Source organism: Triturus cristatus, chromosome 5_2 (genome assembly GCF_964204655.1).
Source record: "Triturus cristatus chromosome 5_2, aTriCri1.1, whole genome shotgun sequence".
NCBI lineage: Eukaryota > Metazoa > Chordata > Amphibia > Caudata > Salamandridae > Triturus > Triturus cristatus.
The window spans coordinates 424,936,758-424,955,651 of record NC_140588.1 but is presented as its reverse complement, the minus strand read 5'-3'; positions in this window follow the sequence as shown (position 1 = coordinate 424,955,651).

Here is an 18,894-nt window from a genome sequence, read left to right as displayed (position 1 = left end):
TTACGACTTAGGGCATCCCAAATTTTTCTCTGAACCCTCAACTCTGAACAAAATATCGAGAGTTACATTAAAACGACTAGTCTTAAGTCATCTGACTAGCCGTCGTTGGTCATCCGAAAAATATAAGAGCACGGTAGTGGATTACCAACATTCCACTACAACTGAAGGGATTCAGCAATACCTATTCTTAAAAACCACCACCTTTTACCCGTATGCTCGTGACTCGTTTCCGCACTGATACCTTCTTCAGACTATTAACATTTCCCAATCAAAATTGTTGGTCCAGCGACCTGGAGAAATGCCCTTGTGATGGTTTGTCAACACAATCCAATATTCACTGTATTTTATTCTGTAGGTACTATCAACTGCCGAGGGCTACCCTTTTGAAACCTTTGCTCAAATCATGGGGACTACAATACTGTAGAGCGGCTTTTTATAAATTAAAAACATTGGACACTCCTTTAACTATGGCCGCTGTCTCCTCTTACTTAAAAGTGATTGTGAGGGTGAGGGCATCAATGCAGCCTTAGACGATATATGATTTAATGTTTGTTGTGTACCTTTATTCTAAATGACTCTGTGATAGCTGCTAAACAATTGTGATTACCCCCAGTGTACTCTTTTTAATGTTTTTATGACCCTTTGTGGTATTTTACTACTGAATTTCTATTGATTCTATTTTAAATTCATTTGTGTGTACTTTTATGATATTGTTTTTTACATATCGAATAAAGTTTGGAATTGAATTGAATTGACTACACAACACGTTTATTCTAGGTTAGTGCAGGAATACACACAATGTATGGATTCAAACGACTGCTACATTTGCACCCACTTATTTTAATCAGCAGCAGAAGAAGTCACATACCATCAATTTCCATTATCATATGTAGCTTCATGTAGTATATTGCATAATTTGCATAAACCCAAGAACATTTTGATTACTTTTATTCTAACCATGATCTAATACTTTCCAGAATACCACTGGTACAATTTATGAACTTAGACCCACAAGAAAAAGAAATGGATACAGCTTGGTATTATTTTAGACAGTTTACACCTGTAGATAGTGTTAAGGCTTACCGGAAAAGGAATTCACACAATTGGAAACTGGTTTGCAACTGCAGGAGGATAAATCCTGAAAGCTATTTTAATTCTATATTAATTGTAGGGCTTTGTTTACTTTTCCTATTTGTATTATTCAAAGGCTGTAGATATTGCATTACCCGAAGATAGAGCAGAAAAATGAGCAAGAGAATTGAAAAAGAATTAGCATTAAATGATCGTCTTAATGACAAATATAGAAAGTCATTGAAATTGAAAAGTTTGAAAAGAAAGAGACAAGACTCAACTGATGATGAGAGTGCCCTCTGAGTATAGGTTACTTGCAAAAGGTGATGGTTAGGATAACCATCAGATGGGGATTGATTATAAGTTTTATTAAAGTGCAAAATAATACAGTTAAAGCTACATGTGCAATGTTAAATGTGCAATTTATTCTAAACGTTCACGATATTAAAATGTGCAAATTGTAGTACATAATCATACTTATTAGTAGTAAGCCTCACAAAGTTTAAAACATGCTTCATTTTACCTGCAGCAAAGTTAAATGTGCTGAGATGTGCTCAAAATGCTTAAAGTTGATCTTTTCCTGACATGCCTCTAGTGAAGACTTCATATTGTATTAAAGAATGTATTTAATTGATAACGTTTTGAAATTGAACACTTTATCATTGAATAAAATGTCTTCATGTTAACTCACACACTAAATGCAATGCTTGATTAGAAAATGTAATAGTTTGACCTATTTCTTTTGCGATTTATAATAAAGCAATGAGGTGCTGAATAATATTCGATGCAGTTGATTTTATCTCATATAGTCTATTGTTTCACCTAAAATACAATTTATTTCATTAGGAGGTTAGAATGTGATCATATCCATGGGAAAGGAGGTAGAAGAAATTAAAGACCTCATACGTAGACCTAGTTTAGTAAAATGTTTCATACTTCATGATAAGTTTTAGTAAACCTATTGTGCAGACATGGGAAAGAATGGTGCGATGCCTGTTTTCAAGAAGAATTGAAAGCCCATTAGACGAGAAGAGGAGAAGAAGCAACACGAACTGCAACATTTTCTTTCAACTCTTTATATTAGTGCGTGTTCCTAGAGTATGATAACACTTTTTTCAGATCCCAATACTGAGACACCTTTTCAGAGATGCTTTACCCTACATGCTGTTGCCCAGATCACTTGCCCTCACTGTAGCTGAATGCTAACAGCAGTATGCTGAAGGCTGGATGCTGATTTGCCATCCTTCCCAACCTTATAACTGATTGCAATTGTTACTGCTTCTGCATGATTATTTTGCTTTTTGTGAACCTTTCTTTATGAAAGTTCAGCTGATATTGATTGATCAAATGTTGAGCTTCATGCTCTTTCTCACTCTTGCTTCTTGAACTCTTTATGGGTTTCCTGCTAAACACCCATTTTGACCCATTCTTTATAATAGGGATCCTTTCCTTTATGGAACGTGATGTATTGCATTATTTGAGCTGACTTGTTCTAACCATACTTTTACTATCAATTCTATATTCTGATTGATGCATTTTGAACTAAACGAATAAAAAAAAATAACTTACTAAAGCTTCTTAATGATAATAAAACCCTTAAACTTATCAAAACTTTCATTATTGACTGAACTTAGAAATAGGATTGTGATGAAAAAAAACTATTTTTCTGATTTATAGCTCCTGGTCTCCTCATATAGGTCAAAGGTCTGTCGCAGGGGAGTGAGGTCCACTCACGGACAGCGGGACCAACCCTTTTGATGTGAGATAGAGATGTTAAACCATTTTTATATAATATGATTCCCGCTCTAGCAAGTGTAGCTCCTACTCCCTCAGGGAAGACAGACACAGTTTCTGGCTTCTTGTCTCAGCCCTGCTTCACTCTGTCTCAATTCTAGTATGCAGTAAAAAGGTGAAATCTGATTAACCCAAAGTGGCTACCTTGTGCGAGTAACAGTGGCAGTAGGGCTTAATTGAACTGGTTTGCAGGTTCGCAGTTGGCTCCATACATCTGGAGTGAGCCAATTTGTTTTAATTTTTTTTCTAGAGAGGTATGCTGCTCCACTGAAAACTAGCTACCAAGTGAACTGTCAGAATAATTTTGTACATTGGAGCCCAGCAACGTCTGTCAATGCAAGAGATGTTCCTGGTGTCTTTGCAGAGCAGAACATAGGGTGTGGGGGTAGGGCTGCCATTTACCTTTTATGTAAGTGTGCAGTTTTGGCCATGCCAATGGCCACATCAGTTTGGGCAGGCGTTGCTTCCCTCAGATCATAGACTGACTTGCTAGAATGTGCTTGATCCTGTCTATTCACGTTTATGAAATTCCCAGTCAAACACATACACTTGCTCTTATATTATTTCTACAGGGAGGAGAGTAGAAGGGGCAGCACAGGGACATAGCTCTACGGGGCACTCTGCAAATATCAGGGCTACATTCTAATAGGGGTTGAGTGACCTATCCCCTCTTTTCATCTACCCAAGCACTACTCACAACACTTATAATCAGAAAATACATCTTCTCGACGTACAGACAGTTGTGCGTGTTGTATGGCTCCACTGTGATCTAAAGGGTAGACAACATAATTAGTAACCTTTCATGAACTACCTTCTTCTAACAAGGACTCTATCTCTCTAGAAAACAAGACCTACCAATATTTTTGCTGTGAGGGCTGGAAACAGGGGGGGGAAGAGCCGTCCCCCGGTGCTCTCAATACCCCTGTTGTGAAAACACAAGGAAACAAAATAATTGACCACAGTTCATGAAAGATGAGGGATAGAGATTAGATCCTTCCACAGGAAAAAGGGCCACACAAAGAATCCATGCGCATCTTGGAATGTTGCTGGGTACACAAGTCTCACATCAACACGGAGTATCTACTCCGTTACCACCAAGGTATCCCCCTCACTGAGGGCAGCATGAAACCTTGGTCAAATATCCTCATGCGTATTAAAGCTCATGTTATAATGTGATAAACAAAACACTGCGATATAACACAGAAAGAAAGGGGATAGCAATGCTCCTTGCTATTGAAAACAAAAGTCAAAGTCAAAGTCAGCGAGAGAAAAAGCCAGCAGTGTGTTCTCTGCATGAGCTGCGTCTCAGCTCTCCAAAACGAGAGAACACCTCAAAAGTACCTTTAGACAAATAGACAGCCACCGCTTATCAACAGCGGGCTGCATTTGCACAAGGGCGTAGGCAGGGGAAAACAGGATGGCAGCTGACACCCCTTCACGGAGTTCCCACCAATTATACTCCCAATAGTTCAGCCCTACGCAGTTTCAGGAGGTTTTGCTGTTCGAGGATTGCTCCGCAAAGAACCGGAATGGATGGTTCACCCAACGGAGCAATCAGAAAAGTAATTACAGCGCTCAAGAAAGTACAGGCCACAGCAGGCTGAGCCAGAGCAAACGGGCAACCAAAAGGACAAGGAATCGTTGGTGCACGAAGCACCCTTACCGGACCTCCTCTCGTTGCGGGAACAGGCTCAGCTGCAAAAGTAAGCGGCACCAAGCGGGTGCCTTGGAAGCGCTTTTCTCCTCACACCTCCATGAACGCGATGACATCACTGACGTCTGGTACCCGTGGACTCATGGGTAATGTAGTCTTTGTTGTATCAGAGTACGCGCTCCATCTCTACTCGTCTCTGCAGTGTTCAACGGGTGCCCTTACGGTGCGCCGTGACAATTCCACTAAAGTTAATTAATCTCTGTAAACAGACTTAAGCCTAATGTCTTCATATCACTCCAAGAGTTTTGTGACTGAATCCTCACAAGTTTGAAAGGCCGAAGCATATGTGTTTTGATCCCTGCAGTGTACAACAGTTGTTCACTCAGAATATGTTTTTTTTACCAAATTTGTGTAGTGAAGATCACTTGACTGCAGCATATGTATGTTTCCTGAACAAATATAACTTATTTTACAGTCTATTAAATTGCACATGTAAAATTGACATTAGCAATGTGATGTTATGTAGATACTCTACAAATGCAACTTTCTTGTTCTGAATGAACGAACGGATTCTTGTAAAATTTAACATCCGTGTTGTATTTCATTGAGCTAAATGTATATTAGTTAGGGTGAATCTACATTTAATCTGTCCGACTTTGTTAGAGGAAATGTGGTGAATTCAATAAAGTTAAAAGGCTCAGTGATATGTAAATGACACCAGAACCCACAACATATGACTTATTATGCTTTTATATTACATTGTTTTTAAAAACAGGAAAATATCCATTGTGTATAGCACTGTATATAACTGTTATTTTTTTCAAATATTGTTTCCGAAAAAGAGCAAATTGGTAATAAAGAGCATTATGCACATCATCAAAGACAAGACCCAGCACGCAGAACAGCAAAGTAAAAGGTATTGCAATATCTGTGGGTTCCAAGAAAATTCCATATTGTGGCAGCACATAATATTCAGGAGGAGACCAATATCTTTGTTCTAAATTTGGGTCACTCACCCACCCAAATTTGGTTTGCAGAAACCCAAATCAATCTGAGAATCTAATATAATACTACATTCAACAACAGGTGCTCTATACGCATCAGATATACAAGGAGCCAAGCATAGTGGGAGATAAACATAAAAGATTTGAGATCTGATGATGACATACTGACTGTTTCGAGCTGAACTAATGCGTCCAGAAAAAAGTAACTGTGGAGAGAGAAAGCAACAGCAGAAACCATCCAAATGTGTCCATGGTGGGTTTGCAGCCCCTTACATATGCCATGTAAGGTTTTGAACTCACCACAAACTCATCCAGGAGGAGCCACCATCCCCATGACTGGTCACCATGATAAGCCCCATGTTTTTCCAAATAGTCTCTCTTTCATCTGGCACAGGTGACCACTCATTGAGGATTATAGACAATTTATTCTAGCTGAAGTGATGTTCATAACGATCAGGTAAGTTTCTGTCACCAGCAAGAAGTGTAATATGTTGCCAGTGACTTATAAAGGACAGCTTGTACAAAAACTGAGCAGTTAAGATAGTAGATCTGAATAATTTGTATATTTTACCTGGCACACAAGAGAGGGAATCATTGAAGAGTTAACAATGAGATATACTAGGGTAACCATCTCATATTCATGATGCCAGCACACTGAAAACTCAGCAATTTCCCAATACCGGTTTTAATGAGACTCAAGTGCTTGCTGCAGAAGGAACACAATAGTTTGCAAAAACACTAGCTGCAGAAAAACCAATGCTGGTTGCAGTACAAAGAGTACCCCCGTTTGGATCACCATTTGGCCAGAGGAGCTGAGAAAATTCGATTTTCGATCGTGATCAAATCGACCCGCCATTTTGTGCTCCGCCGCCATTTTGTGTTGCCCTCACTCAGGCAGCACGGCGAACAAAGTCTTTTCTGCTTTTCCTGCAGCATCGTGTCGAAATAAGCCTTCTGCCTCTATTTACAAAGCTGGTGTTAGGACTGGCCGAGTACACTAATCCCCGTCTGGTTTTCCTAATCCCCGTCTCAACTACCTGTTGGTTCACACTATTCTCTTCTGACTTTATCTTATCGTCTGGCCTTCGCTGTCCTCTGCTAGCATTCTCTCGTTTCACAACTGTCCTCCAAAACACACAAACGTATCTCGCCACCTGCGAGTCGGTTACAAACCTGTTAATGAATTCGTTTGTGGGGAGGGGTGACAAACACAGTTGGAGGAGAGGCTTCTTCGAGTTACCTGATACTTTATTTTCAAACCTTTCCTATTGGTTCTGTTCTGTTTTCCAACCTTTCTTATTGGCTCTTTTTTATATGTTTTGGGTGTGTTTTTGGTTAATGTATATTTCACATATGTACTATATAAGATTGTGCGCCACGGAGTGAAGTGGCAGTCTCCTGAGAACCTACCTTGTGTACTTCTGGGATAACTGTACTAGCTGCAGCTAATAAATCCGATCTTTTAACGCCTGACAGAGTGTCCCGTGTCTCTGTGTAGCTGAGCAGGTGAACCCCGGAGATTAAGGCGTACCCTGCGCCGCCAGGCCCATAAGGTTCTGGTTCTTCAACTGGCGCCCAACGTTGGGCGGCTTCAGTGGTAGTGGTTCTGCCTGAAGGTCGTGAGGAACCCCGCAAGAAAATTCTGTAGAATTCGCGAGCCACGTCAAGCGACCCCTGTATGTCGAAAGTGGTCCGAAGGTCTTTTTCAGCGTGGTTACTCCTTCCTTGCGGCTACTGACGACTGCTGCCCTGACTGCCGCCGTGCCTTGGCCCTTCCTTTGGTGATGTATGGGAAGGCGAGACAATAGACGGCCTCTGTTGGCGTAAGAAGACATCCTTAGTTAAGTACTTGGTGGGTCGCTCCCACAATTTTGGTCCTTTGTTTCTTTGTTCCTTTGTTTCTTTGGTCCTTAGATTCGACTATTGCAATAGCCGAAGCCGAGGGGTAAGTGCATTTGTGCTGCGTAAACTGAGTTTTACCCCCTTGAAGTTTGTGAACAGTCCGGTGAAATCACGAGATGCCTGGTCTGACTAAGTTTGGAAAACTTTGTTGCTTTGGTTGTAATAGGGATTCCCGGCTTGAGGACTCTTGTCCGATTCCTTCGGTTGGAACTCCCACATATGAGCTCTATTCAAAACATGGTATTGGCCCCATTGCCTTTAACGAGGCATGGACCCGATACACGAAGAAAGATGGTGTTTTAAAATGGCCAGAAAATGGTAGTTTTGAGTCTGATGTGCTAGATAATTTAGAAGCAGTTGTATTCAAAAGAAAAGCACGGCCGGCAATGTTTGACTCTTTCCGCCTTTGGCGTAAGGAAGCCAAACAGAGAGAAATTAAGCAAACAAAACGAGATAGGAAAGCACAGGGTATGACAATTATACAGGCTGCCCAACAATTTAAAGACAATGAAATTGATAATGCGACGGAAATTTCAGAAAGACAGCATCGTATGGCGATAGATAAATGCTATCCGGTGTTGTCTGTTTCCCCTTCCGATAACAAGAAAGATTTGGAAGAAGATCCTCTAATGTCTCATTTATTGAGATTGCCTCCGCCCTATGCACAAGGTGCCAATGCACCCCAGTTGTTACAGCCTGTTCAGCCGCCAGCAGTACCTCCGCCTGTTCCGGCTCTTCCGCATTTGCCTCTTCCAGTATTACCGCCTCTACCAGTTTTGCCTTTAACTTCGACTTCTTTGCCCTCAACTCCTGATCTTCGATCTCCTTTGCCTTCTGCTCCTCCTGCAATTACCGGTTCTCCTTCTGTTAGTTCGCCTAATACCTTGTCCCCTATCCTCATGTCCAATTCTCCGTCTGTGCGTAGGCGGCTCACGGACACTGTCTCTGGTATTCTATCTCCTTTCTTTGAAGCTTTAAATGTATCTCCGGCTTTTGCTGGAAGACAATCTCGTAGTCAATTCCCAGCTGCCGAAGAACGAGAAAATTTGAACTCTCTCGCACGTAGATGGATCGAAAGAGGTCCTCAGTACAGTGTGCTCGATATTATGCCTACCTTCTCACAATGGAATGCACCTACGCAAAGATATGTTTTCAATGTAATGTGTGATACTCTCATTAAAGAATGGGAGGATGTGAATTTGAATTCGGTTCCACAGGGTCTGTTAGATGTTCAGGCTGACTTTGGTAAAGGACTTATTGTGGGTTCCAAGGTTGAAAACGCTGTAAGGACACTTATTTCCCTTAGAAACTTATTCTCCTCTCAGACTTTCCTTGATTCCGATTCGTCGGTTAGACTGACACTGAGAAATTATCCCATGAGAGAGGTTCCTCCAGTATGGAAGGAAGAGGTTGCAGCTCAAGGTAATAATCCAGTTATTCCTGCTCATTTTCAACGTATATGAATACATGTCCCCTGGAAGAGATCTGAAGTTTTAGCCCTTAAACAGACTTTACCGGATCCTCGTAAAAACCCTGCGGGTTATTATAAAGAATTAACACAGGCGGTTGATGCTTGCATCTTGAACCTAGCTGATATCGATATGTTGATGGGAAATGTAGTCCCACAAACATTATGGGCTAGGATTCGTAAGGAGAATCACGCACAGGAATTAGGTGCTGATTGGAATACTATAATTGCCGCAGATAGAGACCAAGTGGGTGGTGCGAAGCCTGATGCTTTGATTTCAGAGCTCCCTGGTAGGATTATTACATTAATGAAAACGATGATGCCTGCTTTGAGAGTTAATTGGGATAAATTAGCGGCATGCAAACAAAAGAAAGATGAAAGTGTCTCTGATTTCTTTACTCGTTTCGAGGAGACATTTATTGATCACAGTGGTCAAGATATGGCTACAGAGGGTGGACAGCGATTATTTGTGGACAAATTTGTATTTAATTTGCTTCCTGAGCTGTCACACAAATTGAAAGATTCTGAAAGCTCATGGGCTGTTTCTTCTTCTGCCCATATATTGGCTACTGCACAATATTATGAAAACAGAGATAAAGAAGAAAAAGAAAAGCAAGAGAAAAAGACGAAAGAATTAAAAACGAAGGTTCTCTTGCAACAAGCTTATCCTCCTCGCTATGTTCAGCCTCAGTTTCAACAGGCTCCGCAGTTTCAGAGGTTGTATCAAAAACCTGAGCTATATATTCCGCGACCTTTGTTAGGACCTAATCAGTGTGCCTATTGTAGAGAGGAAGGTCATTTCAAGAATAGTTGTCCGGTTTTATTGCAGCGTAGTGGAGCATTATCTGCTCCACGAGGTCGTGGTGGCCTCCAGTCAGCAAATAGAGGTAGAGGTCGAGGTGTGTTGACTCAAGAACAGCGTGCCCTTCCTCTTCCTAATTCCATGAATTACTTTGATCAGCAAAATGTTAGGTCTACACAGTACTACAATGAAGACCATAATATTGAAGGCGAGAATGAAAGTCTTCATGCTAACTAGGACAGCCTTGGACAAAGTAAGGGAGTTGTGTCGGTTCCAGTAGATCAGAATGGACCTTATGTTAATGTCACTACAATGGGTGTTTCAGAGCCATTTCTTCTAGAAACTGGGGCGATGAGAAGTTCTATCATTCATTCTAAACTCCCTGGGGCACCTTTGTCTGGCTTAACAAATGTATCTGTAGGATTTTCTGGTGCCCCTGTTCGTAATCCGGTTTCTTGCCCTTTGCCTATTTCAATTGGCCCTTATGATTTGGAAGCTCCGCTTCTTTTGACGAATGGTTGCGGTGAGAATCTGTTGGGTTTGGACTTATTGAAAAGAATGCATGCTACGATATATTGTTCTCCTTCTGGTGTACATCTTACTTTAGGACAGAAACTTACTTCTCCAATGTATTTGTCCAAAGATCAGTTTCCACCTGAATTGCTCTCTCTTCCGATAACGCTTTGGGCCACGGGTCCGAACGATGTGGGCTGTCTTGAGATTCCACCTTATATTGTCACTCTCAAGCCTAATGTTGAATTGCCACGTATTCTACAGTATAGAATTTCCACTGAAGGTGAAAAAGCGCTTTTGGAAATCATTCATGATTTGATTCAGAAGGGTGTGGTTGAAGAAACGAGAGGAAACATATGCAATAGTCCTATTCTTCCTGTTCTTAAATGCACTGATCAGCCACCTGTATATCGTTTCGTAATTGATGTTCGGGAGGTAAACAAAATTGTTGTACCACAATTTCCTGTTGTCCCAGATATCACTGCTCTGTTGACAACGATACCTTTCACAGCGACTTGGTTTTCTGTTATCGATCTAAAGAATGCCTTCTTTAGTATTCCCATTGCAGAAGAGAGTAGGGATATTTTTGGCTTCTCTCTTGGAGGCCAAAGCTTCCGGTTCAAGCGCGCACCTCAGGGCTACTGTGAAAGTCCCTCTATTTACAGCCAAGCTTTAAAATGTCATCTTGATACTTTTCATTTGCCGTCTGGTGCTGCTCTTATTCAGTACATGGACGACTTGTTAATCGCTGCTGATTCAGAAGATATTTGCAAAAATGTGACTGTTGCATTGTTACGCCATTTGTTTAATCTGAATCATAAGGTTTCACCTTCCAAACTACAATATGTTCGTCAAGAGGTTACCTATTTGGGTCATCTCCTATCAAAGGAGGGACAATGATTAACCCCAGAATGAATTCAGGCGATTGCGCAAATGTCTGTGCCATCCACACAAAGGGAGGTACGTGCCTTTCTGGGTATTACTTCTTATTGTAGGCAGTGGATTCCGAACTTTACTTTGTTAGCTAAACCTCTGTTGGCACTCACTTTGAAAGATACACCTCAGCCCCTTCCTTGGACTGACGAGTGTCAGAGGAGTTTTACTGATGTACGTGCTGCTCTGTGTTCCGCTCCTGTACTAGGTACTCCTGATTACAGTAAGCCTTTTACGCTCTATGTCCATGAGAGAGAGGGTTGCGCGTTGTCAGTTTTAACACAGCAATTTGGAGACAAACAGCGGCCATTTGCCTATTTTTCGGCTACGTTAGTTCCAGTAGCTAAAGCATTGCCTAGTTGTCTCAAAGCGACAGCAGCAGCAGCAATTTCTATTCAACAGTCTGCTGGAGTGGTGCTAGATAATACTCTCATTGTTATGGTGCCACATGCAGTAGATACTTTGCTAAACAAAACCAAAATGCAGCATCTTACGAGTGCTCGTTTAACTGGATACGAGCTGACGCTTTTGGCTAGTCACGTACATATCAAACGATGTAATACCTTAAATCCAGCTACTCTGTTGCCCCTTCCAGAGGAGAAAGGTGTTCAGGAGCAACATGATTGTTTCCTCCGTACTGAGGAAGAGACAAAAGGAAGAATTGACTTGAAAGATACGCCGCTAGAGAATCCGGATGGAATTCTATGGGTGGATGGTTCTTGTTTTAAGCTCCCTAATGGAGATACAGTTTCAGCCTATGCTGTTACTACCTTACATACAGTTGTGGAAACAGCACGTATCAGACACAATTCAGCTCAAGCAGCAGGACTGATAGCTTTAACGAGAGCATGTGTGTTGTCAAAAGGAAAAAGAGTGAACGTGTACACCGACAGTCAATACGCTTTTGGTGTGGTGTTCAATTTTGGACGTTTGTGGAAAGAAAGGGGATTCCTTACTTCACATGGCACTAAAATACAACATAGTCAGTTGGTGACTGATCTTCTTGAGTCACTTACTTTGCCGACCCAAATAGCAATTGTGAAGTGTAGTGCACACAAGAAGATTACAGATGATGTTGGTCGAGGGAATGCATTTGCAGATGAAGTAGCGAAAAAGACAGCGAGAGATGCTACAAGTCGAATGTATGTTGCGGGCCCTGCAAATTGGGTCAGAGAAAGAGGAATGTTTGAGGATACAGTTGAAAGTGTAAGGTCGATTCAGAAAGAGGCTACAGAGAAAGAATTGAGCAAGTGGAAAGAAAGTACGGGAATGTTAAATGAGATGGGATGTTGGGTGGAATTCTCTGAACACCAACGTTGGCTGTTACCAGATGCCTATGTACTCCCAGTAGTTACTATGGCGCATGGTCCAGCCCACTTAAGTGCAAAAGGTATATGCAAGCTTCTGGCTCCAGTGTGGCAAAATGAAGGAATCCCAAAGTGTGCAGACAATGTAGTGAAACATTGTATTGTTTGTTTGATGTACAATCCGGGAAAGGGAACCCCAACTTCAGCGGGTCACTTTGCTCCTCCGACATATCCATTTGAGGTGTTGCAGATCGATTACATTCACATGGAACGATGCAACAATCTCAAATATGTTCTAGTGGTAGTATGCGCCTTTTCTAGGTGGATAGATGCATACCCTCTAAAAGATAATACAGCCTTATCCACAGCCAAAGTTCTACTAAAATAATTTTTCCCCAGATTTGGTTTGCCGCGCATTGTCTGGAGTGACAATGGGAGCGAATTTGTGGGCCAAGTTATGCAAAAAGTTTGTTCGGGTCTTGGTATCAAGCAAAAGTTCCATGCGGCAAACCATCCACAGTCAGCGGGTTTAGTGGAATGCTACAACGGAACTTTAAAACTCAAACTAGCGAAAGTGCAGGCTAGTACAGGACTTAATTGGCCCGATGCTTTACCATTGGCTCTTCTATCCACCAGAACTGCTGTACACTCTCGTTTGGGACTTAGCCCTTACGAGGTGGTTTTTGGGCACCCAGCTAATATATGGGGAGTCCCTCGCCCTAAGAAATACTCAGACTTACCATATCCAATGTTGATTGATTACTTGCATGAACTTACAACTAAATTGCGTGTTCTCCATCAACAGGTTCAGAGTGCTTTGCCGGAGGCTTCTACAGACCCAGGTCATTCTATCCGACCAGGTGACTGGGTTTGCATAAAGAATTTCCAAAGGACGAAAAATTTGGAGCCCCGGTGGAAGGAGCCTCGGTTGGTTCTTCTGGTCACGAGAACAGCAGTAAAAGTCGAAGGAAAGAAAAATTGGATTCACGGCGTGCATTGTAAGAAAGTGCCTTTGCCTCTACCCTTTGATCAATGGGTCCGTATGGGCATTGGTGACTCTGAGAGTGAGAAGGTTCCACGATTTGTACCTTTTAGCGATGCACGCCTGAATGGAACATTGTCTGAGAAAGAGGACGACGACATTCTTCAGGAAGCGATAACACCACATCGTCGCTTGAATACGACAAATCCGCGAACATTGTTCCGAGACCAAACTGCACCTGATAAAGAACACTATAACCTAAGACCTAGACTAAAGAACACTTAAGATTTTCTCTCTCCTATGTAGTATTCTATCCCGGTTGCAGGGTCATGGTAGGAGTCTTGGTTGTGACCTGAGTAGTGGCAATAGGCCTGCAGGACTTGCAGTGTCATAGGACGGCAGATAATCATAATTAAGTGATTGAGGAAGATTGCCGTGAGCATCCATTTAGAAAGATGGAAACTACATCAGGCAAAAGAGAGAGAAAGGATAAAATGAAAAAAGAATCCTGTAGATTAATGTACAGTCGTTTTAGTATAGCCTTATGTATTATTATATTATTGTGTATCCTTTTGGCGTGTATAAGTTGGATTATTTATGCTCTGCAGCAAAAAGTTGTCTCTCCTTCTACCTCTTCGTCTTCTTCTACTGTCTCTCCACATCAATTTCATACCCTTCCTCAACATGAACTCATCAGAAGAACCGAATATTACAACAATTCCTTTGTCCAGTTATTACATCAACACCAATTAGTGATCAATACAACTGACTGTTGGGTGTGTGGACTTATGCCACATACCACAGAAAAAGGAATGCCGTATTTAGTTCTTCCGTTCTCTTATGAGGGTTCCGCTTGGGCTTATTTTGTTATCTTCTCCAATGCCTATCAAAGCAAATTCAGACGATCCGTTAGTTCATATATTGGTGGTCCGGATTTTAGTCATAGTTCATTGATAAAGGGTATGGTAGCTATGGCTAAAATCATGGAAAATAGTAAGATTTCCGTTGACGAAAGGAAAGCGTACACAAACTGGAACGTCACCCATTATGTCACTAGCCTTAGTGATAAGGTTAAACAAGGAAAATCTCCACCGTTTTGGACTATTCCTCATCAGGGAAATTTCTGTCTGCAAATGAATGGTCAGTCTTCTGATAACAGACAAAAGGACAACTGTTCCCACACATACGTCTACTCCTCTCAGAACTCGCCGCCTCTAGTGCCATCTCAAGGCACGTATTTTATCTGCCACGATAGGGCTTACACGTGGTTGCCAACTGGTTTTTCTGGTACTTGTTATATAGCTTTCCTTCTTCCCCCTACATACACCGCTTCTGCAAATCATCATCGAAACAGATATGGCAGAGGGATTATTGAATCTAAAGACACAGCAGGACAAGAGGGAGGAGATTTCCTCAAAGGATTTCTTCCTTTTTGGGGTCCAATTGCCAACAGCAGGAATATAAGGCAACTGGTTCGTGTCGTAGAAACCACTATAGACATCACTGTAGGAGCCTTAAGTAATATCACGGCAGAACTACAGGCGGATCGTCTTATGACCTTACAAAACCGAGTTGCCTTAGACTTTGTTCTTGCGGATCGTGGTGGAGTGTGCAAATTGATCGAGTCAAGTTGCTGTATTTTCATACCTGATGACGCTCCGACAGTATACCAAGCTATCTCTAAGTTACATATAATCTCTGAGTCGATTCATCAGGACGAAGGAGATTGGTCATTATTGGAGTGGTTTTGGGAACTACTGTCCAAATGGGGTTGGAAGGCATTGACATTCCTTGGATTAGTTTTGACCATCATTTTCTCTTGTTGCCTTTGTATGCACTGTGGTCCCGCCATCTGCGACCTTTGTGCTACTATGTGCATCCCTAAACCCAAATCACAAGGAACAGAGAATATTAGAATGATGCTACAGCAACAGCTCGATGACCTCATGGCCATCGACATTGACTCAGATTAACGTGAGTCTATGTATCTTGCCTGAGTTCTGGCAAAAGGAGGGTCTGAGAAAATTCGATTTTCGATCGTGATCAAATCGACCCGCCATTTTGTGCTCCGCCGCCATTTTGTGTTGCCCTCACTCAGGCAGCACGGCGAACAAAGTCTTTTCTGCTTTTCCTGCAGCATCGTGTCGAAATAAGCCTTCTGCCTCTATTTACAAAGCTGGTGTTAGGACTGGCCGAGTACACTAATCCCCATCTGGTTTTCCTAATCCCCGTCTCAACTATCTGTTGGTTCACACTATTCTCTTCTGACTTTATCTTATCGTCTGGCCTTCACTGTCCTCTGCTAGCATTCTCTCGTTTCACAACTGTCCTCCAAAACACACAAACGTATCTCGCCACCTGCGAGTCGGTTACAAACCTGTTAATGAATTAGTTCGTGGGGAGGGGTGACAAACACAGTTGGAGGAGAGGCTTCTTCGAGTTACCTGATACTTTATTTTCAAACCTTTCCTATTGGTTCTGTTCTGTTTTCCAACCTTTCTTATTGGCTCTTTTTTATATGTTTTGGGTGTGTTTTTGGTTAATGTATATTTCACATATGTACTATATAAGATTGTGCGCCACAGAGTGAAGTGGCAGTCTCCAGAGAACCTACCTCGTGTACTTCTGGGATAACTGTACTAGCTGCAGCTAATAAATCCGATCTTTTAACGCCTGACAGAGTGTCCCGTGTCTCTGTGTAGCTGAGCAGGAGAACCCCGGAGATTAAGGCGTACCCTGCGCCGCCAGGCCCATAAGGTTCTGGTTCTTCAGAGCCAAGATCCGAATTATCTGATGGGGTCGTCAACATCTTTGAATCTGCACTTTTGCAGGCTCTTGTACAACTTGAATGCATGGCCCCTATAATAAAGTTTACAATCATTGTAGTAGAGACCTGTTAGAGAGGGTCTAAGATGCCTAACAGAGGGCTGAGGTTTAAAGCGGCAGACATTTGGGAGATGTCAACGGAACCCCTAACCTCCTATGCTGAGCCTATCCTGTAAAGTAGCTTGGTGCAAAAGGCCTTATCTCCCCATGCCAGTGACCATGTAAATACATTTCTTAGACCATGCTTGTCAATTTCCTTTAGGCCTGGGCCCTGAACCAGATCGAAGCTGGAGTCCGTAGATTCCACCTCCTTGGGTAAGTCAGTTTGGCATGTGGCTTATCTGGCAGATATCTGAACAGGGGATGCTGTAAACGCTGCCGATTAGTCCCTTGCGACTAAACTAGCTAGAATAAATGGTGCCACCAAGTCCCCCTCAAAGGAAGATTTTTGGAGCCATTTATCTCCTTGTCAAATAAGGAGCATGAACGCATCATGGTAAGATCGAAAAGTAAGAACATTTAATCCGCCTCTGTCCCTAGGAGCCTGGAATTTATTTAGGGTTATCCATAGATATTAACCAAATAAATATTTTCATTATTAGAACATTGGAATGTGGAGCACTGATTGGATATAATGGAGTGCTCTGTGCTTCTATGGGCCGGTAAAAGCCCACTGAGCAACATTCCACGTTGTGTTTGTTCACAGCTGTTGCTGTGAACAAAGACCTCTTGTAGCTCCTCATCTTCCATCTTTACACCGCTGATTCGCACAGCATGCGTGTCAGTTGCCGATATTACAATGTTTGGCACAGTTGATTATATTTTTTAAGGTTGAGGAAGCACAGTAAACATTTACAAAAGTTAAATAAAGCAGTGTGTGCTCGAGCGTTATATTGGAGCTAACTTTATCTTCAAGATGCCTTCTTTTTGTGACTCTGGCGCCCGCATGTGTCTGTGAGGAGTTTTTGGCAAATTACATCTTTATTACTGCGTATCAACCAATCTTGTCAGCTTCTTTCAAGATTCTACCCCTGATACGCACAGCATTGTGCTACAGTTGCCTACTATTTCACTGATAGGCACAGTTAATTACTTACTTTCAAGATTTTATTTTTCAAGTCTATAAGGAAATAAAAGTATTACTAATGAAATAATTAATATTATATGAGCTGACATACAGGTTTAAAATTTCCAGTACTCTAGTAATACTTGTTGTTTTGAAACAATTTTCTCATACAAAGGGAATATAAGTATACTTATGTTATTTTTCCTTCTCCATGTGAGTAGTTGTCAGATGGCTGATGATTTCTAGTGAGAATTGCTCACAGGTTTACAGTTCACCTCGATTTTCCCCCTGAGTCTTATATTTAATTACATGTACTTATATTTTAATATACTGAGTTGTTACTTAGTATTATAGTATTTTAACATTTAATTGTTTTTGTTTTTGGATTTTTAAACATGGCTATAGCAAACATGACACAACCACCCCCATTTTTAGACGAAATGGGTGAACCAAATATACCATGGAAAGAATGGGAAAACATTTTCATGTTTTACATTATTGTTATAGGGGGAGAGAGATTTTCTGCGTTAAGAAAACAGCACATATTATTACATAATCTAGGTGTGCAAGGTCGGAAAGTTTATGGAAATGTATCAGACTCTGGTAGTGAGGAAGAAGATGAGTTTTATCAAGAAAATGTTTTCAAGACAACTATCAATAAGTTGGGAAAGCATTTTGGCACAAAAGTGAATATAGTTTTAGAAAGGCATACATTTTTTTCGAGAGTTCAAGAGAAAAGTGAAAAAGTTTCAACTGTTTTATGTGGTCTTGCTAATAAATATGAATTTGGTGCGTTAGGGGATTCTTTGATCAGAGATCAACTTGTAAGGTGTACAAATAATCCCAAAATACAGGAAAAGCTTTTGACCAGTAATTTAGAACTTAAAGAGTCCATCAATGCTGCTAAAAGCATAGAACATTCGGCTGAGTGTCTAAAGGAAATTAAACAGAGCAACATTCCTGACAACGTTCATGAACTAAGGAACCAAATTGACAAATGCGAATTAGCTGATCCCAGTGAAGGAGTACTAAAGTTAAATTTGTCCACAAGCAAAAGGAGAGATGTGGATGAAAGGAAAGAAAAATGTAAGTGCTACCGTTGTGGAAATGTTAATCACCTTGCAAATAATCCAAACTGCCCAGCCAGATCTGTATTCTGTAAGAAATGCAACAAGAGGAGGTATTTTGCAAGATTATGTAAAATTTGAAAAGAATGTACATACAATTGAGGATGAAAATGGAGCTAGTAACATGTTTATTTTCCATGTTGTAAATGAGAATAAGGGTGCAGAGAGTAACTATCCTATGTGCAACACTGGTTTATATGGAGTGGATGTGAGTGTATTTGCTGACTCATGTTCTCCATATACCTTGATTGACTATGATATGTTTAAAGAGAAATTTAATGGAAACGGTTATGTCATTCAACAAGCTGATATTAAGCCAGGTGGTTATAATAAAGATCCAATTCCATTAGTAGGTATGTTAAACATGAAAATATCCTTTAAAGATCGGAGCACATTGGGAAAAGTGTATTTAGCAAAAAAAGGATCTAGTTTATTAGGTTGGGCT